Source organism: Ascaphus truei, chromosome 6 (genome assembly GCF_040206685.1).
Source record: "Ascaphus truei isolate aAscTru1 chromosome 6, aAscTru1.hap1, whole genome shotgun sequence".
NCBI lineage: Eukaryota > Metazoa > Chordata > Amphibia > Anura > Ascaphidae > Ascaphus > Ascaphus truei.
Window position 1 is genome coordinate 24,000,262 of NC_134488.1, and position 25,124 is coordinate 24,025,385.

General features: G+C 47.1%; 1 long non-coding RNA gene across 1 annotated transcript in view; it reads left to right on the forward strand.

The window, feature by feature from the left end:
- Positions 1–5,908: 5,908 nt before the first annotated feature.
- Positions 5,909–25,124, forward strand: part of LOC142496409 (uncharacterized) — a 129,262-nt gene continuing 110,046 nt past the window's right edge. Inside the window, exons 1-2 of the long non-coding RNA XR_012801978.1 lie at positions 5,909–6,149; positions 17,132–17,253. This is a non-coding gene — a long non-coding RNA (uncharacterized LOC142496409). The remainder of the gene's footprint in view (positions 6,150–17,131; positions 17,254–25,124) is intronic.

Below are 25,124 nucleotides of genomic sequence, written 5' to 3' on the forward strand. Positions count from 1 at the left end.
TGTATTTCAAGGTCTGGGTGGGAGGAACTCCACCTTCACGTTATTGGAAGCTAACGCAATGTTGTGATAACTTAAGGTGAAGTTGAGATTATGTCTGGTGGATGCACGTTAACCTCAGGAAAGAACGTCACATTATGAGTTTGTTCTCAGACGCGCTAATAGAGAGGGTTGGGGTTCCTTACAATGCATCTGATCTCAGACGCGCTATTAGAGAGGGTTGGGGTTCCTTACAATGCATCTGATCGCAGACGCGCTATTAGAGAGGGTTGGGGTTCCTTACAATGCATCTGGTCTCAGGCGCACTATTAGAGAGGGTTGGGGTTCCTTACAATGCATCTGATCTCAGACGCACTATTAGAGAGGGTTGGGGTTCCTTACAATGCATCTGATCTCAGACGCGCTATTAGAGAGGGTTGGGGTTCCTTACAATGCATCTGATCTCAGGCGCGCTATTAGAGAGGGTTGGGGTTCCTTACAATGCATCTGATCTCAGGCGCACTATTAGAGAGGGTTGGGGTTCCTTACAATGCATATGATCTCAGACGCGCTATTAGAGAGGGTTGGGGTTCCTTACAATGCATCTGATCTCAGCCGCGCTATTAGAGAGGGTTGGGGTTCCTTACAATGCATCTGATCTCAGAGGTGCTATTAGAGAGGGTTGGGGTTCCTTACAATGCATCTGATCTCAGACGCGCTATTAGAGAGGGTTGGGGTTCCTTACAATGCATCTGATCTCAGACGCGCTATTAGTGAGGGTTGGGGTTCCTTACAATGCATCTGATCTCAGACGCGCTATTAGAGAGGGTTGGGGTTCCTTACAATGCATCTGATCTCAGACATGCTATTAGAGAGAGGTGGTAGTATATAGAGTCATGAGACCTGAATTTGGTATCATGTGACCTGTGCATTGACTTTTAAGGCGTGCCAAATTATTTTAGAGACATTTTAAAAACATTGCTAAATGCTAGCAAAAAAAAAAGAGACACACTGTGCTCATTTGCAGGTCATTACCCAGAATCCCTGGCTGCAGTGGAAAAGACAGGGTTACAGACCTGCCTGAGACATGCAAATGTATCCATAAGTGGTATTTTTATTTGCTGTACAGCGCATAAAAGGGCACTTTTCACCAGGTTTGCAAACTTCAGCAACAATGTTGCACATCTCTGTTTAACATACTCTCCTCACGGAACTGGTCACGATCATTCCATCAAACCTTTTTAATCCAAAACCTTCAGCTGTTTTCTCACCCGTTTTCTTTTTTTAACCTTGTTGGCATCAGGAATGTGTTACCTCAACGTTTCCTTTGCATCCTAGATCCCCAAACCCCAAACATTTATTTGTCATGCCGCCATATTTAGTAGACGGAATTAAGGACTTTATTCTGTATGTGTGTGTGTGTGTGTGTGTATGTGTGTTTGTGTGTGTGTATGTATGTGTGTATGTATGTATGTATGTATGTATATGTGTATGGAACACCCTCCTAAAACTAGAAATAACCAAAACTCCAGAGCTCTTCATAATTGTTTTTTTTTTTTAAATCCACCAGATCTACGTTTTGGTCAAAGGTCAGTGTATTTGACCGAAATGTTGATCTGTGTGGATTAAAATTATATTTTTTGTATGAGGGCCTCTGGAGTGCCGGCTCCTTCTTGTTGTAGGAGGATGTCATGATAACTGTGCCCAGGACATATGCGAAAACGAGCGGTAACGCTCAATGCATTACTTCCGGGTAACACATTTTTAGAAATAAATAAATAAACATGTGTCCTGTATTACAGGCCTCCCCAGAGGGGGGTGATCGCTGTGCACCTGAGGCAGTTACATAACGCCAGTGACTGCACCTCATTTCTTTCTTCTATATGTATGTATGTATGTACAGGTAGTCCTCAGTATCCGACGGTCTGTTTTCCGTGGTACGGCTTATCCGACGCTGCGTAATGTAGTCCGCTAGATGCATTATCCGATGTCGGACCCGCTTACCCGAGGCTCTCCACCATGGATTAACATGGACCTGCAATCTGTCGGTCCATTATCCGACGGCGGTTTGCGGGACGGATTCCGGCGGATAAGCGAGGACCGCCTATGAATCTTTATTTATATAGCGCCATCCAGGTACATAGCGCTTTACAGCAGTAAGATACCTGACATAATATTATAACACATGATGGGAAGAAGCGCTTCAGACATAAAACAGCAGGAAAAGGAGTCCCTGCCCCGAAGAGCTTACAATCTAATATATATATAGTCTGATGTGGCTTTTTCGGCTTATTTTGACCAAATTTCATATTAAAGGGAATGGGGATTTACAGATATATCAGAACTAACAGAATAAAGTCCTAAATACTAAGGCACCTCAGAGCTAGGGTGACCATATTTATCCCGGGAAAAACCAGGACCAATTTCACGCATGCGCTATCCATCCACTTGCCGATCACTTGTGTGCATGCGCAATCGGCACACACATGTGCGATCAGCACGAGCATAAGCCGGCATGGGCCGATCACGCCTGTGTGGCCGGTGCCGATATAAACTGGGACAGTGGCCGAAAAAGTCGGGACAAAGGCTTAAAAGCCGGGACGTCTGGTCACCTTACTCAGAGCTCATTCACCTGAAACTAAGCCCCACGGTGGCCCTTACTGTTTTTTCCCCATACTGTGGTTCAGCAGAGGACTTGACAGTGAAATCTACAGTATATGTGTGCAGTGTCATAACGTTATATAAATGGAAAGCTTTCAAAGGTAAGGTGAGGGGCTGTGGGGTAATTTGCGCTGCCTTTTCTACTCTCTTCCTTTATTTTAAGCTCTCGTCACTTAACAAATAGTCACCTAAAGAATATGCCTCTCAATTCATGTCCACATCAACCCATTCACTCACTATTTGTCCTGTCTCGTTCAAAGGCGAACGTTAGGTTATCATTATAATCCATCCTTCGCGGCCATGTGGCTTTGTTACTGTTGATTACTGAAAATACACCACAAAAGTGACTCACAAATCTTAGAGCGTTCAAGTTGCTAAGTAGCCGATACCGACAACACAATAGAGAGAGATCACACAGTGTTTTCTGGTTTGCTCAATCTTTTTTGTGTGTGTGTTTATTGGGTTCTTTGAATAGGAAGCAAAGTTCAAAAGCAGATTTGCTCAGTGATCATCTCTTTTCTGTTTGTTTTGCTCAAAGCCTGGGCTGCTCTTTGACACCCAACAATACCCCCATCCCACTGTCATCCGCTGTCTGCGCCACACATGCTTTCAGCAATGATAACAATAATAACAACTACAGGCTACTGAAGTCTGAATTCAAACTTGGGAGTCTTTTATTTGCGGCTATTGGGCAGCTGGGCGGGATCTTTTTATGGGTAGAAGATTAGATACACAGAATGGCTAATCTGAGCAAAGAACAGCTGGGAAAGAAGGCTCCTACTGTACACCTGGACATTCAATGCTCTTTGGAGTCATCTATTTGATGTAGATATGGGCTCATGAATTCTAAGCCTTGAAAAAGAAACGTTACAAACACATTGGAGAAAATAGATGACATTTAAATGTAAAAAATAAAAAAAATTAGTCTGTGAATAAACAAGGTTTAAAGATCCCTTTCAAAACCTCTGAATATAAAAAAAATGGGCATGTACACTACAATTTATATAAGTAATCATATGGAAAAAAAAGGAAAACAGATGAAAACATCTGAAAAATGACAATGTGTTACTCAGAACACCAGTGGGAGAGATGAAAGAAAATGCCAAGATTGTGTCCTTTCTGGGAGTTGATTATCATGGGAAGGCCTTTACTTTCGTTATCTGCTTTATATTTATTCTGTGTTTTGTTTGAAATACTTTTGCGGAACACTGTGTGTGTGTGTGTGTGTGTGTACGTGTGTACGTGTGTACGTGTACAAGGGAACATGTTACACAATTGCTGATACTGATGTTCCTATTTTGTCCATAAACAGAGGAGTTCTCAGTGATTGTTTGGGGTTTGCTCTGCCGCAGATCTTGTATATATGGGTGGAAAGGTTGACACAGTGAGTGTCTCTATGTTTGCAGGTACAGCCTTAGGCCTGGGACATGGTGCAGGGAGTGGCGCTGGCAGCGCTGACGCTCATGCTCACCTGCTCACGCAGGAGATTTTGTCCCTGCATGAGCGTCAGCGAACGCACTTGTGTGCCGGTGGGAGGCGGGCATGGAGGCGGGCCGGGGGGCGGGGTCACGGCGCCGACGTCACGGACTGCCACTGGCTTCTGGCAGTCACGTGACCGGCCCTGCGCTTGCATGAGCGGCAAAATTTAAACTTGCCTGTCTCCTGCATTTCCACACGCCTCCGCATGCCTGCGGAAGCGTGCGGAAGCGCCGTCTAAAGCCGCGCGGATAGGGATAAAGTTTCCCCTCAGCGCGGCTCAGCGCGCCTCAGCACAGCGCGCCGAGGCCTTACACTTGAATTGCTTCTGCTGTAACGATTGTCAACTCTCCTGAGGTTTTTAGCTGGGCAGAGTGTGTTGGGGATAAAGATGCCTGTGCTGTTTTTTCCTAGGCTGTAACTTTTCTTTGCATTACTGGACTTGGCACGGCAGTGTGTACCAGGGGAATCTTTAGCACTACTGCTGCCTATGGTATGCCTGTTCTGTACACGAATTCTGAATTATCAGGGCTGTGGGGAAGGTTATACTGCTGCATACTCCCCAACTGCACCTCTTTAGTCAGGTACTGTACCTGTTTTTTTTAATGTCCTGTACATATTAAATTGAGCTGTACCCATTGTAACTATTTCTCCCAGCGGCTGCTAAAGCTTCAGCAAATTAAAGCAACTTAGACATTGATGTATTATCTGCTAATGTTCAGCTGGTTAGCGTAAATTTAATACCACTTCTATTGTGTGTGTGTGTGTATACGTATATATACACATAAATCCATAAATTCACATATTTTATTAATAATATGCATATAGTACATTATATGTGTTATTGTACAACAAAAGACAAAAATACCCAAATGCTACATCCAATGTGACAAAATACATAGTTAAATACTTCAATGTTAGTATTCCCATGAGTAACGGTCATTTAGTTAAACCCTTTCGCCAAAGCGTTATAAGCCTGCAGCCACGTCACGGCATGACCAGTATGCAGCCACGTCACGGCATGACCAGTATGCAGCCACGTCACGGCATGACCAGTATGCAGCCACGTCACGGCATTACCAGTATGCAGCCACGTCACGGCATGACCAGTATGCAGCCACGTCACGGCATGACCAGTATGCAGCCACGTCACGGCATGACCAGTGAGCAGGTCCTAACACTACCTGTGAAAATTCTCAGTTACCCCTGCTGGAGGGAGCAATGTCTTAATAGACATGTCCTGCACAGGTACATGGAAAAACCTGCTACTTAAAAAGTGGGGTGGGTGAGCTTGCTGGGATTGTGTGTTTATATGCGTTATTGTGTCTCCTTGTGTCTCTCCCACGTGTCCGGATACTCCTCTGTTCCACATGGACCTACTGTAGCTAATAAAGTATACCTATTTTTCTGGGCCACATGTTGGAAGGCGTTGCTGCTGTTCTCACTGCACCTGCTCATCATTTACACTTTCTTCTCCACCAGTGAAATAAAAAAATTACTTTACAGTTTTGTAAAGACTCCAATTAGTGTACCCAAGGAATGCGCACCTCGTTTTCTCATAGTGTCATACAGTATTTGCGCTGATAACCAAAAAAACTTCGCAAACTCTTCTGTGTTTGCTCTTGCGTTTTTTCTTTGTTTGGTAGACAGAAAAAAAAAAAAAAAGTGCTTGTAAGTTTTCTTTCTACATGGCTGAGCAGCCAAATAAAGTAGAAAAGACCCCGGTTCCCCCTCCCCGAAGCTTTAGTTAAAAATTATTCAATGAAAAATTCCTGGCCTGGGAAGTGAAGGGAACTTTACTGTACCAGGCAAAGATTCTCACCAACAATCCATACTCCAGCCAAGGGGAGAGATAACAGACACTGACAAACTCTGACTGGAAAACATCTCGTTACTAGCAAACCGGCTACTCTAAAACAAGCTCACAAAATCTTGATTTGAGCTTGCGGGACGAAGACCCGGCAGGATTAACGGGACAGCATGTTTTTCAACCATTTCTTTGATTTCCCGGGCAGGAAGGACAAAGATGCCATAAGGTAATGATTTTTGAATGAGAGGTCACTCCCAGGGCAACCAACTTTTCTGTTATACCCTCTTTATAACTGTAAAGATCTGCTGGTGTCCAAGGGTAGACGGACACAAATAGTCCATATTACTAGGGTTGGCCTCCACATGGAGCTAAGCAGGGAGCTGCAGAACACTAATAAGCATATCAAATGGGGGTAATCTAAAAACTTCAGTGCAAGTCCAGACGGATCCACCAGTCACCTAAGCAGGTCATCTCAGGGTTAAATCCACTCACAAATGGATACATATACATTCCCCCCCCCCCCCGTTTTGTGGGGTCTCTTATGACCTATAGTGGTAAGAAATGACGTTGTTGAATCTTTTCCTGTGGACACGGCACTTGCTGGATACTGTTTATAATGATGAAGCTTCCCCCCCCCCCCGATAAGCCACCACAATTTAGATAACTGTTTAGTAACAAAGCTGTCATTCACTATTGGAAGGTGACCTTGGGTGGAAGATTCAGCAGGTAGACGCAGAACAACTCTCTTATTTACTTCTGTTAAAGTTGGAGCAAGTCTTTTCTTTCCTTTTTTTTTTTTAACTTTCACAGAGATAATTGTCTAGTGATTCTATATTTTGGTATTACTTTACTGGGAACAAAAATTGCTGCTGGGACTCAAATACTCAAACACAGTATGATCAGTAATGTGATTTTTATTCTTCAATGCTCCTTAAAGATGTACAGCCTTACATAAAACTGTTAGGACACTTTAAATGTCCCACAGGTGGTCAGACTTATAGCTCCCACCTCCACAAGCCATTAATTGTAACACAAAAGAGCATTTGAATAAAGCAGCTCTGAGTTATGAATGCATCTGCCCTGGAAGGGGCAATTAACGGATTGATTTAGCATTGTCTGGTGTTTGTTGACAGGCTCGTTGCTATATCCCCTCTGCCGTTTACATTAAAAGTAGGGTGACCAGACGTCCCAGTTTAGCCGGAATAGCCCCGGGTTTTTCGCTGGTTGTCCCGGGTTCCCGACTTTTCTGGCCACTGCCCCGGGTTTTCTCCGCGCTGGGCGTGCATGTGCGATCGGCGCTTGCTGGCTCATTGTGCGCATGTGCGATCGGCACTTGCCGGCCACGCATGCGCAAACTGGCAAGCTCCATGGGCACGAGCGGTCGGCAAGTGGCAATCGCGCAGGCGCATAAGCGGCCGACAAGCGCTCATCACCTATGCGCAGCCAGCGCTCGCCGATAAAAAGACTCTGCTGAATACCAACAATGACGTGAATTCAGGTCCATTTTTTTAAATTCAATTGCCCTGACTGTAAAACCGGGTATGTGACAGATTGAGGCAGATAGCAGCCTATTGGAGCCAATAGTTAACTTTCTTTCTAATCAATCTGTACTTGCCGTCAAAAGCAATGACTGATCTTTTCTTCAGTGCCAGAGTGGTATGCAAAGCAACATCATGATTTTTAATCAGAAGACATTCAAACCTGCACCTTTTCAAATGGTAGTTGAGAGATTTTCATCAACAATTATTAATAATCCTTATTTTCTTTAGGGTTATGCAGTAACATGGTAGATTAGGTTGAAAGAAAAAAAAAAGACATATGGGCATCGAGATCAACCTGTGTTCAATTCTAATCTGGTGATATTCTTATTTATACTGATATTGTTCCAGAGAAAGGCAAACAAAAAACCCCAGTAAAATATTTGCCAGTTGTGTCTCAAAAGGGGGAAAAAATCCTTCCTGACTCCAGTCATGTGATCAGATTTCTCCCTGGATCAACATCCTTCCTATGTTAAATTTATATGGGGGTGGCCTTATCTTTGTAAAAAAATGTCTATTCTTCTCTTAGGGTGGCTTTGTGGGGTCACAGAGCTGTGGCTTTTAACTCTGACATCCAGTGTCCTAGTCTGGGACATTCATTCTCATAAATGTGTCCAGGAGATTAGGAAACCTGAGACATACATAGGGTTTTATGATTGGGGCTGTGAACATTTTCTTTTTAAATGGTCTTCTATAAGCTTGGATGGCCATAAAGGGAGATATGAGTTATACACACGTTATATCTGCCAGTTGTGCGGCACACGTGACAAAGTAGAGCTGCGTTCTCCAATAAGGAAATGGAGATTTTTGTCCGGGGGAAAATCAATGGGATTACATTTTAACTGCCCATTGTTTGTACTGCCAGCCTCTGAGTTCATAACCCAATATAATGTCAGACAAACTCTACCGCTAGGAACAGTTCCCACACAATAAGGCCCATATGTACTGAGCAGGGCTACTCTTTAGCACACTCTCACCCCCATTCACTAAAGTTTAGTGAATATGGGCCTAAATGATTTTATATGGGAGTTCTTGGCCCTCTCTCCAATTTTTAACACTGTCTTTTCAGTGAATAGTATTTTAGTTTAGTTTAGCACCATTTAGAGTGACCCATGTGAAGCATTTTATAAGCTGAAAAGGAAGAGTTAAGTGGAGGGGGGGTCTCGTCTGGCAAATGGTGAAGTAAATGCCCTTTTGGAGGCAAAAAAACTCCCACAATTCCCCGGATATAGTTATTTTCCTGTTTCAGTAGGAGTCAGGAGATTGGGTTATGTGGCTTGGTGCTCTTCTGACCAATGGTTCTCAGGTGTCTTTTTCCCCCCCGACCATGTCCTTGTTTAGACGCGGGACATTCCAGTGGTGGCTTTGGTCATTGATATCTGTTTGTTTTAGTTTGGCAGAGGTAGCAAAAGCCCATACCAAAGCTGGCATTACTAGCAGATTATCTGACATTTCTTCAGGAGACCTGCATCATCACTACTTTACCTTGGAGCCTGCAATGGAGCTTCTCCCCCCCCCCCCTCTCTTTATACATATCCCCATAATAATACTTATAATAAATAAACACAAACGAAGGTCTGGAGGTACAAAGGCGGTGGATTTTATTAACATACATCATGTAACCTGATAAGTGCCAACCCTGCCAGAGCACTCCACCGCCGGGAAATGGTGTGCAACACCGCCCCGCACAGGACCTAAATAGCCTCTCCCCGGCCCCCTCTCATCACCGCCATCTGGTAGGAGGGGAGAGGGAGAAGAAAACGGCCCCACCAAGTAAGAGAAGGAGAGGGGAGCCTAGCCCTGGAGGTCATGTCGTCCTGTCTCCTAAGGGGCTCAAGGCTCCTTTTCTTCCCTTTGGCGTCTACAAGGATACGAGTACTGGGAACCCGTCCCACTTCTTTCTCTACGCAAGCTCTGGCAAGATTGGAGGTGGGAAAAAAACACAGACACTTCAGAAAGAGAATAAGCCTACAAATAGATCCTGTAATGGTTTTACTGAATGGTTTTTTTTCATCTCCCCTGCAGCTTCTTACCTGACATGACCTCCCGTTGCTTTCTGCTCTGTTACTGGAGACATTGCAGTTGGGTTGGAAATGAGAGATCAGTCGGAGGTGGGTTGTGAAAGGAAGAGAAGATTTAAATAAAAGGGAAGGAGTCAAAATAGAGAGTCGAGAGAAAGATGGGTGAAAGGGTGTAAGTAAGGAGCAGGAGAAACAGTTTATTTAGTTTGTCTTATTTTTATGTTGTGAAAAAATTACTTTCTATAACTAGATACACATTTTTTTTTTTTTTTAAATTCCAGGCTTATTTTAGTATAAATGAGCAGTCCTATATCCCTCGGGAGTTTTGCAAAGTCCCACACGTTCTCTGTGCACTGTTTCTACATAAAGCTATTTGAATAGATCTCGGGATGTAATCAGCTAATTCCCAGATTTATGAAATGGGGTTCAACACTAGGCACCTTGTGACCTCTTCAATTGGGGCCATAAGGAACCCTAAGGTTTAGCACCACTTAGTAAATACAGCAAGAGACCTTGCCACGGAGTCATCAAAGCACGATCCACTGTATTGGCGATACCTGCCATTAAAGTTTATGGCGGATATTGCCAAGTCCGGGTGCGATACAGCAGATCATGATATGAGAAAGCGTCACTTAGGCGTGAAACGCGTGGGAGGTTTTCCATGGAGAACTCCGGTTTTTGTATGTCCGAATAAAGACTTTTTTCACTTTGAACCGTCTGGGTGCTCTCAACTTCAAATGTGCCGCCGTGTTGCTGCTCCGGATTATCTCTCCTTTACTGACACAATATGATGACTCTGGTGCATCGAATATATTTGATGTGCCCATAACTAGGGGGAACATATTTGTCCCAGAAAAAAACGGGACAAATATCGAGCATGCGCAAACAGCGAGCATCGACTGCGCATGCGTGGATGGCGAGCACCAACTGAGCATGCACGATGAGCGCTTGCCAGTCGTGTATGCACGATTGTCGGTTGTCTGGCAAGCATCGATCGTGCCTGAGTATGAGCGGTCGTCAACTGCCGATAGAATACCAAGGCAGTGGCCCAAAACGTCGGGACAAAGGCCTAAAAACAGGGATGTCTGGTCACCCTACCTATACCTCTCCTGAGAATATACCATATAGCAGTGGGTCCGAACTCCAGCCCTGAAGGACCACTAACAGTGCAGGTCAAGGCTATCCTCTCATTAGCACATGTGGCCCAATCATTTTGACTGGACCCGCTGAGTTCGGGCAGGGGTATCCTGCAAACCTACACGCTTAGTGATCCTTTGGGACAGGAGTTAGGAACCTCTGCCATGTATTGCAGAGGGTCCCAAGCTGTGGTGCAAATACAAAGTGACACTCCATAGTCTCGCCACTTCTAAGCCTCAGGTTGTTGGCAGTCAGAAGTCAGAAGAGAGCGCACTATTCACACTAAAGTTAGATTCAGAGTTACATTGCAGTGATTGTTTAATACAGAGGTTAAGCAATTATGTACAGGTATCGTGTACATAAAGGTATTTGACTTGTGCTAATGTTGGCTGTACATCAGGGTTTACTTATTTTTTAATGGTGGCACAGAACAAAATGAGGTTGGTATCCACTGCCATGTGTTACACTTGAATATGCTTTAGCAAAGTAAAATCTAACATGCTTCTCAACACTATTACTTCACCCATCTAGCAAGTCATTATTCCAGTGATACCATTTGTATTGTGTCACTCCCTGATTTTCATATTACTAACCCTCCCCACTTTTAATTGTTTTCTGGCCATGTACTCTTAAGTAAAAAAGTTTATCTTGTGTAGCCGGGACCTCTTTTTCCACCATTGGTTGTTGTGGGGTGGGAGATGCTGCACCTAGGGAACGCTCCAATAATGGAGGTTCCGCGCAAGAGGGAGCCGCCATGTTTAGGTTGGCGCCGGCGCAGAACTGGCCTGGCAGAAGGTTGCGCATGCGCAGACAAGGGGAGCAAAGCCCGCGAAGGAGGAGAGCTCGGATAGGAGGAGAGTTAGGGAACTACGGGTCCCAGCAGCCCCGCGGGCCCTCGTGACGTGCGAGGGCCAATCAGGTACGAGGGAGGGAGGAAAAGGAAGTGAGGGGGCACACGTTGGGTCAGAGCTAGCTGTAGGAGGAAGGAGAAGGAGCTCCGGTGTAGGGAGGCCGTCCGCCCCTACCTAGGCCGCATGCCCCAGGCCCAGTTAGGCCCTGAGCCCCAGTAGTGTGAAGCTGAGCTAGGGACTGGCCATAGACAGGTTCCGAATTCCCTTACGGTTACACGATCGCTACCAGGACAGTTCTAAGTCAGTGGGAGGTCTGGGATCAGGCCCCGCTACCAAGTCGCAGCGTGTCTGGGTGGGATCGACCCGGACACCTACGGGTGACGTCATCTACGCCCACACTGATCCTTTGTGAAGATAGTTGCAGAACCGGGTACGGGAGTGCCCGGCAGGTAAACTCCAAGTGCACCAACGGTACCATCACTCACTCAGGACACGTGGCTGCGCAGTCACATACATATACATTCACTGTCTCACGTGAGGGTGGGGGACTTATTCCAAGAGGGGACTGGACATGGGGTGGGATCACCCGGTGAAGGGAAGGGGAGAGTGAGCGTTCGGCAGGACGCTGAGAGTAGTGTCTCCTCTCGGGAGGGACACCTGTTGATAAAGCTTATGGTTGCTACAAGTAAAGTATATTGGTTAAGGTATATTGCTGTGTGTGTGTATTAATGTACATAAGTTCCTGCGAAGACCCACTTCCCCTCGGGTGGAAGCTGTCGCAGGTGGAGGCGCTGCACCAAGTTATAAGTATTGTGCGTACCCCAGGCTCTCTGTGGCAGAGGCCCTGTGAGCCTACAGGTTATACAGCATATGGTAGTGGTCTGTGTTCGCTAGGAACCAGGGCTACACTTGCTACCTACAAACCTTTTTTTTTCCTTCAAACAATTAGACATTTCATTTTTACATTATATATATATCACATTATATATATATATGTGTGTGTGTGTGTAAAAATGAAATGTCTACTTGTATATATATATATATATATATATATATATATATATATATATATATACACACACAGTGGTTGACAAATCACCCAAAAATCTACTCGCCGAACCAAAAAATCTACTCGCCACATAGTCCCGCTCCCAATCCCGCCCTGCTCGGTGTCGGCCATGAGGAGGTCGCCACGGGGTCAAATCCAGTCGCCACGGGCCTGTATTTTAATAGATTTGTCAAGCACTGTAAAAAAAAAAAATATATATATACAATTAGACATTTCATTTTTACACACACACACACACACACACACACACACACACACACACACACACACACACACACACACACACACACACACACACACACACACACACACACACACACACACACACACACACACACACACACACACACACACACACACACAATGTGATATATATATTCAATAATATATTATTCAATTAACCTAATTTGTTTAGGATAATACAGTAAGAGAAATCCCTAATACAGTGCAAATGACCAGAGATCTTTTATAAATACATATTGTAACTCATTGGGTCCAGAAAGTGCTATGAAGTCCCCAGTTTCCCATTGACCCAGAGGTTCTCAACTCCAGTCCTCAAGACCCGCCCAACTGGTCAGGTTTTCCAGATATCCCTGCTTCAGCACAGCTGGCTCAATAAGTGACAGTCAAATATCCTGCTTCAGCACAGGTGGCTCAGTCAAAGACCGAGCCACCTGGGCTGAAGCAGGGATATCCTGAAAACCTGACCTGTTGGGGGGGGGGGGGGGGGTCTTGAGGTTGCTAGTTGAGAACCTCTGTATTACACAGCTGGGGATATAGGCCTGCCTTTTTCTGAAATGTAATAGCAGCAGATGACAGAAATCAGGTCTCTTACTTGACCCAGTGATTCAAGCTCTGCCATTGAAACATCTGCAGGTCTGTCTCTCTAGCAGACAATGTTGGCTCCACATGGGTTAAGCCCATTTCTTATCTAGCTACTGGTTTTTTCCCCTTGTATTTCGCCTAACCCTAATGCACCCTGCCAGGAATTCCTGGGCACAGACTGATCATTCTTTGTGTCTCCCAGGTGAGCAGCCAATGAGAAAGGTGTACGTGTCCAGTCTGACATAGCGGAGAGGCGCTGCTGAAACCTGACCCTCAGCAGTTGCGTGAGGCAGCGTAGGGAAATTCGCTTTAACCCTTTTGCTGCATTTGTGGTTGTTAAATATGTTTTCCCTCCTTGAAACCATAACTGTGTAGTAGTGCGTAATCTGTGCTCGAGTCTCACAGACATATTACAGGGCTTGTTGATCAGCAGAAATGTACAGGTGCTTTAACTAATTTTATCACACCCTATAAAAGACAAAATAACTTTTAATTAAGATGTGTTAAAAGAAAGTCACTAGATTCAGTAAAGCAGGGGTTCTCAACTCCAGTCCTCAAGACCCCTCCCCCCCAACAGGTCAGGTTTAAAGGATATCCCTGCTTCAGCACAGGTGGCTCAAACTGATTGAGACCCCTGTGCTGAAGCAGGGATATCCTGATAACCTGACCTGTTGAGGGGGGTCTCGAGAGCTGGAGTTGAGCCCACCTGCAGTAGAAGGTACGGTATACGCGCTCAGTCGCTCTGTTCACTATGTCAGAATTGGGAGTTTCCTGGTGCTAAATATAGAATGTTAGGCGCTTCATTGTAGTCTAATGTATGAAAAATAGTGACTAATCCACACATTTAATATCCCACCTGTATTCACTCATTTGTTTAGGATAATACAGTAAGAGAAATCCCTAATACGGTGCAAATGACAAGAGATCTTTTATAAATACAGCTACTGTATGAATGCAGTGCAAATCATTAGCCAAGAAAGTGCCAAGAAGTCCCAAGTTTCCCCATTAACCCAGGGGGTTCTCAACTCCAGTCCTCAAGACCCCCCTCAACAGGTCAGGTTTTCAGGATATCCCTGCTTCAGCATAGGTGGCTCAATCAGTGGCTCCCGGCTTCAGCACAGGTGGTGATTGCGGCCCTCTGCGCTGAAGCTGGGATAACCTTAAAATCTAATCTAACTAAAAGTATAATTTATTAACCTTACAAATCGACATCTATACAGGTTTTTCAATTTTGCATTTCTTTCTAGTACTGTATGTATATAGAACAGGTTTATTCACTTGTTAAGAGTATTTTTTTAGAAATATGTATGCACCAATACTTCTATAAATACAATGAGAAACATGCGTATTGAATTTAGATTTATTAGTAATGGTAACATACCTATACTTGTAATATACTTTCATTAGGAGGGAGGGTCTGTTAAGAAGGGCTTTTTCACTTTGCTTACCCATGTTAAGTTACTGCAGCTAAACATGCAGCATAATTGGCAGATATGGTCTAACACAGGGGGTTCTCATCTCCAGTCCTCAAGACCCCCCAACAGGTCAGGTTTTCAGGATATCCCTGCTTCAGCACAGGTGACTCAACCAGTCCCTGTTGCAGCACAGGTGGCTCAATCAGTGGCTCAGTTTTCGACTGAGCCACTGATTGAGCCAGCTGTGCTGAAGCCGGGATATCCTGAAAACCTGACCTGTTGCGTGGGTCTTGGGGACTGAAGTTGAGAACCCCATGCTAACATATTTCCCATCATGCACTATTTCTACGTAAATCTGACATAACTCCGGGAAAATAACGAGCAGTCTTGGGTTTATATCCGGGGTGGCCAACTCCAGTCCTCAAGAGCCACCGACAGGTCAGGTTTTAAGGATATCCCTGCTTCAGCACGGATCAAGCTACCTGTGCTGAAGCAGGGATATTCTGAAAACCTGACCTGTTGGTGGCCCTGGAGAACAGGAATTGCCCACCCCGGCTTTATATCCATAAAGTAAGCGGAGCAATGCGTTGCTGGCGTCGCCCAGCGGATAAAGGGTTAAGCGATTCCAGTCGCCATGCTGCACACCACCTGCAAGTCACAAATCAATCAATAAATAGCTTTTGGCACAGAGGGGGAAACGGTTAACGTTCCGTGACTCAGCACTGGCTGAGGGTGGCGTGAGTTGTGCCTGTGTGATTTCCACCATACAGGAGACTGGCTGACTCACACGGAGGTGCCCTTCCTTCTAGGCAAGGCAGGGCATGATAAGGAGCATTCAACACATCAGAGCATAGGAAAGGATTACTGCTTCACACCTTAACGCAGGGGGGCTCAGCTCCCGTCCTCAAGCTCCCCCCTCCCAACAGGTCAGGTTTTCAGGATATCCTACTTCAGCACGGGTGGCTCAATCAGTCCCTGCTTCAGCACAGGTGGCTCAATCAGAGGCTCAGTCGAAGATGAAGCTGAGATATCCTGAAAACCTGACCTGTTAGGGGAGCTTGAGGACTGGAGTCGAGCCCCCCCCGTGCTTTAACGCATGCGACCGTGCTGATCGCCATTTTTATGCATTTTTTAAGTTCAAACACTGTTTTTATTTTTAAAGTCTGATGCTCCATTCAGGAGATATACGGTATAAGCGTTTGAAATATATTGTTTCTGGAAGGTTTAAAATGGATCTCTCCCCGGAGCCCAGTGCAGTCTGAGGTTTACCATGGAGATTAGGATTAGGATTAAAATAAGAGTTTAAAAGCATGACTGTATATATATATATTTTTAAGAACAATACAAGAGGGGGTAAATTAAACTCGTATAAGGCTTTTGAGGGGGCAGGGATTGCTGCTTTAACCGTTCTGCATGATGCAGTTATCACTTCACGGGGGGTCTGTATCCCCCAGGGACCCCATTACGTGGCAGCCACACCATGTGCGATTTGCACGTTTTCTAGTGGAGATGTCCTGCGGAGATCCGGACGCGATCTGGGCGGCTTAGGACTCCACCTCTTCCGTTCCTGTCATCAGTGACGCAGCAATCACGTGATCTCTCCCGTGTGCAAAGCGCCCGGATGGGGCTGTGATGCTGCGGGCCCCTAGGGCACTCAAAGGGTTAATGTGCAACCAGAGCTTCATGGTTCACCTATTACTGGGGCGGCCAACTCCCAGTCCTCAAGTGCCACCAACGGGTCAGGTTTTCAGGATATCCCTGCTTCAGCACAGCTGGCTCAATCAATGGCTCATTCATATGGACAACTCCCTACGGAGATAAGTATCTTTGGAAGCAGGGGGCCCCCGGAGCGGGAAATGAACAGTTAAGCTCCGGAGACACCCTGCTTCAATCCTATAACTCTTAAATCCTCAAGGGCCACTAACAGGTCAGGTTTTCAGGAGCCACCTGTGCTGAAGCAGGGATATCCTGAAAATCTGACTTGTTGGTGTCCCTTGAGGACTCGAGTTGGCCACTCCTGCCCTATTAACTTAATTTCTGGGGGGTTTATTCTGTGGTTAAGGCACAGGTAAGAGACACACTGGAGCATTAATACAGAAGTGATCCTAGTTAGGGAAACACTGTCAGCTCTGACGGGTCACAGGCAGGTCATTGTGTCCGCTAAATATCGCCAAATTCGATTGGAAGACCCCCAACAAAATGAATTGGTGACATTATTACTCGCGTGTCAAAAGTTGACATGTGATGGTACTAGGGAGCAGGGTGGAGTACCACCTTCTGTGTTTACAGAACCACAGTACCAATGCTTTATTTATTCATTTACAAACTGACAGATCCACTTTCTTCTTACAGAACAATGTGTTACGCCAGGAGTGGCCAACTCCAGTCCTCAAGCGCCCCCCCAACAGGACAGGTTTTCAGGATATCCCTGCTTCAGCACAGGTGGCTCAATCGGTGGCTCAGTCGTTGTCTATGTAAGTAAAGTAAACATTGAAGGCCATATTTACTAAACAGTGCCAAGTCATAAGACGGTTTGCAGCACCATAAGACAACGTATGACCCATTCACCCGAATGGGCAACAAATGGTCTTGTGGCTTAGCGCCACTTTGTGACTATGACCCCTAATGACCCCTAATGACCACACCAACATATGAATTTCTCTGCTAAAATAGAACCTTGTGTCTCCCATCTGTGGGGGGAGGAGAGATTTACTCTGCTGTAATAGCCAAACTGCACATTGTCATCTCGTTCATTCAAATGGGCTTAACCAACACAGTACGATGACAGCTGAAATAAGCCCATGCATTAGGCTGGAGTAATCACACCAAGACTGATTCTTAATGATTCTTCTTCTAGCGAATACTTTCCAAGTCCTCCTATTTTACCAGATGCACTTTGCATTTGTTCAGCTTCCTTTTTCCATTGTCTTGCTGATAAAAGCTGCTTCTTTACAATGCATGGAAGTTGAAGGTGAAGAGGCTATTTCATTGTATGCTTCCAATATCAATATCTTTGGCGTGTACGGCCCCGTTGTCATCTTGTCTTGAATGAGGTTGGCGTTTATGAGCTTTCCTGAAATACCTTCTGCACACATAGAATTGAGCGACCATCAGAAAATCTCCTCTATCATGTTATGATATATAATTTACTAATACTGTGTCTTAGGTGTCACTGCCTTATCTCCATGGTTAATGGATGAATTACCTTGGCCCCTTGCAGACGCACATAGCCAGAACACCCTCCTGTCTCTGTAAGTTCCCCCCACTTACCAATTAGATTGTAAGCTCTTCGGGGCAGGGACACCTTTTCCTATTTTTTTTTTTTAATGTCTGAAGCGCTTATTCCCATTGTGTTATAATATTATGGCACGTGTGTTGTAAAGCGCTATGTACCTGGATGGCCCTATATAATGAAAGATACATACATACATACATACATACATACATACATACATACATACATACACACATACATACATATACACATACAATTAGCCTGAAGCGCATTTGATTCATCCATTTCCGCCCATTTTAAAGGAAGCATGTAAACAAAGGGTTTATTTACATAATTATGTGCTGGAGAGTCCCAGCAGAACACAGCTGGGAACACACATTGCTGTGTAAATATTAATAATAATTTCAATGTTGGGTGGGCGCACTGGCGGGCATCACGTTCCTCACGCTCGCAGCACCCCCCTTAGGGCCTTAAGCCCGCTCTAACCCGCCAGTTTAAAGCTACTGTAGGGTTATAATTTTTTGAAGGTCACCACACTCGTGATGGCCTCCCCTAACGGGGACTCCATATTCACACCCCCACACCTTATTACCCCCTCCCTCCCTGTTCTTTATTTTTTAACCATCACCATTACCAACCACCCAAACACTCTTCCATACTCGGAAACTGAATTGGGAAACGGAGAGCTGGTCTGGTCACTGGACAGCCCTATTCATAAATCCCGAGACGAGAATGTTAGGAAATGAGCTGTTGATAGAGAGTATGCCGCTCAAAGACAAATATCATGTCTAGTCAAGCCCCAATTCAAATAATTTCACTAAACGTCAAGGGTCTGAACACTAATTTTAAGAGAAGATTAGCTTAAACGGAATTTAACAGAATAAAAGGTGATATACTCTTCCTACAGGAAACCCATTTTGATTCTTCAGAGCCGCCTAATACAGCTCAACCCCGTTATAATGCGATCCGTTACAACGCGGATCCGCTTATAGCGCGGTGCAAGCGTGGCTCCCAATTTTCATATTTATGAATACTTTACAACACGATTATGGTGTCTTAAATACTTTATTGCACAATGCATACACTTGTGCATTATTTCTAACGCGATCCGCTTATATCACGGTGTGATTCTTTGGACCCGAAGCACAGCGTTATAAAGGGGTTGAGCTGTACCTTCAAAAAGTCATTCCTACGGGTATACTACGCACCTTGCAGTTGCAAAAAACGGGGGGTGGCTATATTAATACGACATGGGATTCCATTCCATTGTAATGATATAAAGAGAGACCCAGAAGGAAGGTTTATTATAATAGACGGAGCAGTTCTAGGGATGAGTATCACTCTTGTAAATGTGTACGCACCCAACAATAATCAAGAGAAATTCCTCAAAAATATTCTAGAAAAAGTGGATAAAAATCCAAGACCCTCATTGACTGTGGCCGGAGATTTTAATATTGTCCAAAATCCGGATACAGAGCTAATCAGGTTGGGAAAACCCACTCAGCTCAAATTTATAGAAATGGTAAACATTTTAGGGAAATTATAAAAGAATATTCCTTGTTGGATGCCTGGAGAACCCGAAACCAGGGACAAAGAGACTATACTTACTATTCCCCTCCACCTGACTCCAACTCCAGAATTGATCAGTTTTTAGTGTCAGCAGACATTCTACAGGGGGGTTATAAGCTCAAATATTGGCCCAATTACATGGTCAGATCATGCCCATGTCGAGATACTACTCTGAATTCCCCTTAATCTTCCAAGATGTGGTCAATGGAGATTAAATGAATCCCTTCTCAACTCCCCCGAAATTGAAAAAAAGAATAAAAGACTCGAAAGAAGAATTTTTCACACAAATACAGGTTCAGTGGGTTCATGCTCCACCCCATGGGGAGCCCATAAATCTACCTTCAGAGGTTCATTTATATCAATAGCTTCATACAAAAAGAAAACTAAAATAGCCTCATATCAAATCTTAGAGGACAAAATGTTAATGTTAGAAAGAAAACATAAAAAGTCCCCCTCGAAAAAAAAATATATAAATTACTGCTAAAAGCACGTAAAGACCTGAGGATATTCCAGTGAGAAGATATAGAGCAGAAACTTTTATGGACCAAATAGCTACTACTACGATAAAGGGAATAAGGCACACCGTATTTTGGCCAGCAAATTAAGAGGGATTCAGAAAAGGACCCAAATTAATGCTATTAAATAAAATAAAAAAGTAGAGATAACATACGATTACAATAAGATAGCGAAAGAATGCTAAAAATCAGGCCAAAATAACAATCTAGACCAGAAAATTGAGGCGTTTTTAAGCTTGTGGGGTCTGCCTAGAGTCGGAGGAAGACAGCAAAATATTAAATACAAAAATTAAACATTTAGAATTGATGGCAGTAATTAAAGAATTGAAACCTTACAAAGCCCCGGGGCTAGATGGTTTCTCAAATTTATATTATAAAAAATATATAAAAATATCCCCATATATATCCCTTTTTAATTCCTTTTTTAGAGGCAAGCAAATCCCAGAATATATGGTGAGTGCAAATATGGCCCTTATCTACCAGGAAGGTAGGGATCCTTTAAACTGGGGAAGCTATAGGCCAATTTCATTAATACATTTGGATCTAAAATTATATAGCAAAATTCTGGCCAACAGGCTGAACCACATTTTACCAAAACTTATACATATTGATCAGGTAGGTTTTATTGGAGAAAGGCAGGCCTCTGACGATACAAGAAAGATTATAAATATTGTAAACCATGTCAACTCAAGCAAATATAAGGCTATTTTATTGAGTCTAGACGCAGAAAAGGCGTTCGATAGAATTAGCTGGCCTTTTATACATAAAACACTTGAGAGCAAAATCAGACAATAGAAAAGGAAATCCCTGCCCAGAAGAGCTTAGAATCTAAGAGGTTTGATGGGGAACTTACAGAGACAGCAGGTGAGGGAGTAAGTGCTGTAGATGGCAGTGCTTGGCCACAATGGGTGGTAGGAGTGACTGTGTGTGGCCATGAGTGCAGGCTATTGGGATGCTTTGTGGGGTGAGTTTTAAGGTTAGTCAGTATTAAAATGAGAGGGTTAACACAATTTACAGAGGAAGATATGGCAGGGAGGCATGGGTGAAAACAGGTGTGTATGTCTGGGTTCAGGATTAGGGGAGATCCCCAGCAGCAGGAAGGAGTAGATAAAGGGTGTGAATAGAGGATTTGTGTGGGTGTTTTTTATTGAGGGGTAAAGAAGTTGATGGGAGAAAGGTGTATAAATAATGGTGCAGTGGGGAGTGGGGAAGTTGGAGAGAACAGAGACATTCACAAAGGAGTGAGGAAACAGTAAACAGAAAAAGGAATAGGGTGGGCATAGTGAGATGCAGGAGGAGAGACTTCCCAGGTACTGGTGGATAGAAAGAGTACAAAGAATCACAGCGTATCGAAAGTAAAGTTCTCACAGTTGCAAAGTTGTTGTGCAGAGTCCCGATCTTCCTCCAATCTCCACCTCCAATTTCAACTCCAAAATGAACTCTGCCACACACTTTTGATGTTACACTTTAAGATGGGACACAGCCATAATGATAATTTATGTCCGGTCATAGGTAGGGTAGATAAGGGGTGCGCAAACTGGGGGGCACGGGAAAAGTTGTCGCACCCCTGGGGCAGACTTCAGTTGGAGAGGAGGTAATAGACTGGTTAAATTATCTCAGAATGAGACAGAATGGATACATAGCATTACAACCCTTGTTCCCTGTGGTTTGAATAGTGACATAGATTTAGGCTGTTTTTTATTCAACATTTAAAAAATATATATTTTCTTTTAAGTTTTATATTTTATTTAATTCCTTATATTTCTGATGTTTTTAAGATGTAACATCAAATTGTGATAAGAATTATAATAGAATTGATTATGAATCTATGACAGTGTATGCAATATTTAATATCATTAGTTTCCCTGGTATTAAACAATGTTTAAAAAAAGGGGGGAACTTGCTACTACCGTGTCAGCATCGATAAATACAAGGTGTGCTATGTTTAGAGATTTTAGCAGTATACCAGAGAGTGTGTTAGTATACATTGTAGACACTGTATGTATGTATTTATTTATTTATCGTACATTTGATTAGGAATTGTGAAATGTAAAGAATGATATATAGAGACACTGTTGTAGATTTAAAGTTTTTAGTTGTTTTTATAGATATACTAGCTGAGAGACCCGGCGTTGCCCGGGATGTAAATGCGTAATAGGTAGTATTATTTATAAATCGTGGAACAATAGATGACTATTTGTTGTAAAGGTTGGATAAAGGAGGGCGGAGGGAAATGGGAGGAGGGGGGAGGGAAAGGGGAGCGGAGGGGGGAGGAAAGGGAAGCGGAGGGGGGAGGAAAGGGGAGCGGAGGGGGGAGGAAAGGGGAGCGGAGGGGGGGAGGAAAGGGGAGCGGAGGGGGGGAGGAAAGGGGAGCGGAGGGGGGGAGGAAAGGGGAGCGGAGGGGGGGAGGAAAGGGGAGCGGAGGGGGGAGGAAAGGGAAGTGGAGGGGGGAGGAAAGGGGAGCGGAGGGGGGAGGAAAGGGGAGCGGAGGGGGGGAGGAAAGGGGAGCGGAGGGGGGGAGGAAAGGGGAGCGGAGGGGGGGAGGAAAGGGGAGCGGAGGGGGGGAGGAAAGGGGAGCGGAGGGGGGGAGGAAAGGGGAGCGGAGGGGGGGAGGAAAGGGGAGCGGAGGGGGGGAGGAAAGGGAAGTGGAGGGGGGGAGGAAAGGGGTGCGGAGGGGGGGAGGAAAGGGGAGCGGAGGGGGGGAGGAAAGGGGAGCGGAGGGGGGGAGGAAAGGGAAGTGGAGGGGGGAGGAAAGGGGAGCGGAGGGGGGGAGGAAAGGGGAGCGGAGGGGGGGAGGAAAGGGGAGCGGAGGGGGGGAGGAAAGGGGAGCGGAGGGGGGGAGGAAAGGGGAGCGGAGGGGGGGAGGAAAGGGGAGCGGAGGGGGGGAGGAAAGGGGAGCGGAGGGGGGGAGGAAAGGGGAGCGGAGGGGGGGAGGAAAGGGGAGCGGAGGGGGGGAGGAAAGGGGAGCGGAGGGGGGGAGGAAAGGGGAGCGAAGGGGGGGAGGAAAGGGGAGCGGAGGGGGGGAGGAAAGGGGAGCGGAGGGCGGAGGGAAATGGGAGGAGGGGGGAGGGAAAGGGGAGCGGAGGGGGGAGGAAAGGGAAGCGGAGGGGGGAGGAAAGGGGAGCGGAGGGGGGAGGAAAGGGGAGCGGAGGGGGGGAGGAAAGGGGAGCGGAGGGGGGGAGGAAAGGGGAGCGGAGGGGGGGAGGAAAGGGGAGCGGAGGGGGGGAGGAAAGGGAAGTGGAGGGGGGAGGAAAGGGGAGCGGAGGGGGGAGGAAAGGGGAGCGGAGGGGGGGAGGAAAGGGGAGCGGAGGGGGGGAGGAAAGGGGAGCGGAGGGGGAAGGAAAGGGGAGCGGAGGGGGGGAGGAAAGGGGAGCGGAGGGGGGGAGGAAAGGGGAGCGGAGGGGGGGAGGAAAGGGGAGCGAAGGGGGGGAGGAAAGGGGAGCGGAGGGGGGGAGGAAAGGGGAGCGGAGGGGGGGAGGAAAGGGGAGCGGAGGGGGGGAGGAAAGGGGAGCGAAGGGGGGGAGGAAAGGGGAGCGGAGGGGGGGAGGAAAGGGGAGCGGAGGGGGGGGGAAAAGGGGAGCGGAGGGCGGGGGGAAAAGGGGAGCGGAGGGCGGGGGGAAAAGGGGAGCGGAGGGCGGGGGGAAAAGGGGAGCGGAGGGCGGGGAGAAAAGGGGAGCGGAGGGCGGGGGGAAAAGGGGAGCGGAGGGCGGGGGGAAAAGGGGAGCTGAGGGTGGGGGGAAAAGGGGAGCGGAGGGCGGGGGGAAAAGGGGAGCGGAGGGCGGGGGAAAAGGGGAGCGGAGGGCGGGGGGAAAAGGGGAGCGGAGGGCGGGGGGAAAGGGGAGCGGAGGGCGGGGGGAAAAGGGAGCGGAGGGCGGGGGGAAAAGGGAGCGGAGGGCGGGGGGAAAAGGGAGCGGAGGGCGGGGGGAAAAGGGAGCGGAGGGCGGGGGGAAAAGGGAGCGGAGGGCGGAGGGAAAAGGGAGCGGAGGGCGGCGGGAAAGGGGAGCGGGGGGGGGGAGAAAGGGGAGCGGGGGGGGAGAAAGGGGAGCGGGGGGAGAAAGGGGAGCAGGGGGGGAGAAAGGGGAGCGGGGGGGGAGAAAGGGGAGGGGGGGGAGAAAGGGGAGTGGGGGGGAAGAAAGGGGAGTGGGGGGGAGAAAGGGGAGTGGGGGGGGAAAGGGGAGTGGGGGGAGAAAGGGGAGTGGGGGGGAAAGGGGAGTGGGGGGGAAAGGGGAGTGGGGGGGGGGAAAGGGGAGTGGGGGGGGGAAAGGGGAGTGGGGGGGGAAACGGGAGTGGGGGGGGAAAGGGGAGTGGGAGGGGAAAGGGGAGTGGGGGGGGAAAGGGGAGTGGGGGGGGGAAAGGGGAGGGGGGGGAAGGGGAGTGGGGAGGGGGGGGAAAGGGGAGGGGGGAGAAAGGGGGGAAAGGGGAGTGGGGAAAAAAAGGGGAGTGGGGGAGGGGGGGAAAGGGGAGTGGGGGAGGGGGAGGAAAGGGGAGTGGGGGAGGGGGGGGGAAAGGGGAGTGGGGGAGGGGGGGGGAAAGGGGAGTGGGGGAGGGGGGGGGAAAGGGGAGTGGGGGAGGGGGGTGGAGAGCAGTGGGCATATGTATTGTCATAATTTATGTATGTGCATGCCCCCCCCTCCGGGCGTCCGTCCCCCCGCTGGTTCGGCGGGTGGTCGCTCCCTCGTTCCCCGTGACTCGCCCCCCCCATTACCCGTGACTCGCGGCTCGCCCCCCCCCGTTCCCCGTGATTTGCGGCTCGCCCCCCCCCCCCCCCGTTCCCCGTGACTCGCGGCTCGCCCCCCCGTTCCCCGTGACTCGCGCTTCCCCCCCGTTCCCCGTGACTCGCGGCTCGCCCCCCCCCCGTTCCCTGTGACTTGCCCCCCCTCTGTTCCTCGTGACTCGCGCTACCCCCCATTGCGCTCGCTTTCCCCCGATGTGCCGTCCGGCTGAGTGAGGCGTGTGCAGGCGGCGGCATGAAGCGCCCTGTGTGGGCCTGAGGCGCGAGGCTTCGCGCCTGAAATAGGAGAGTTAC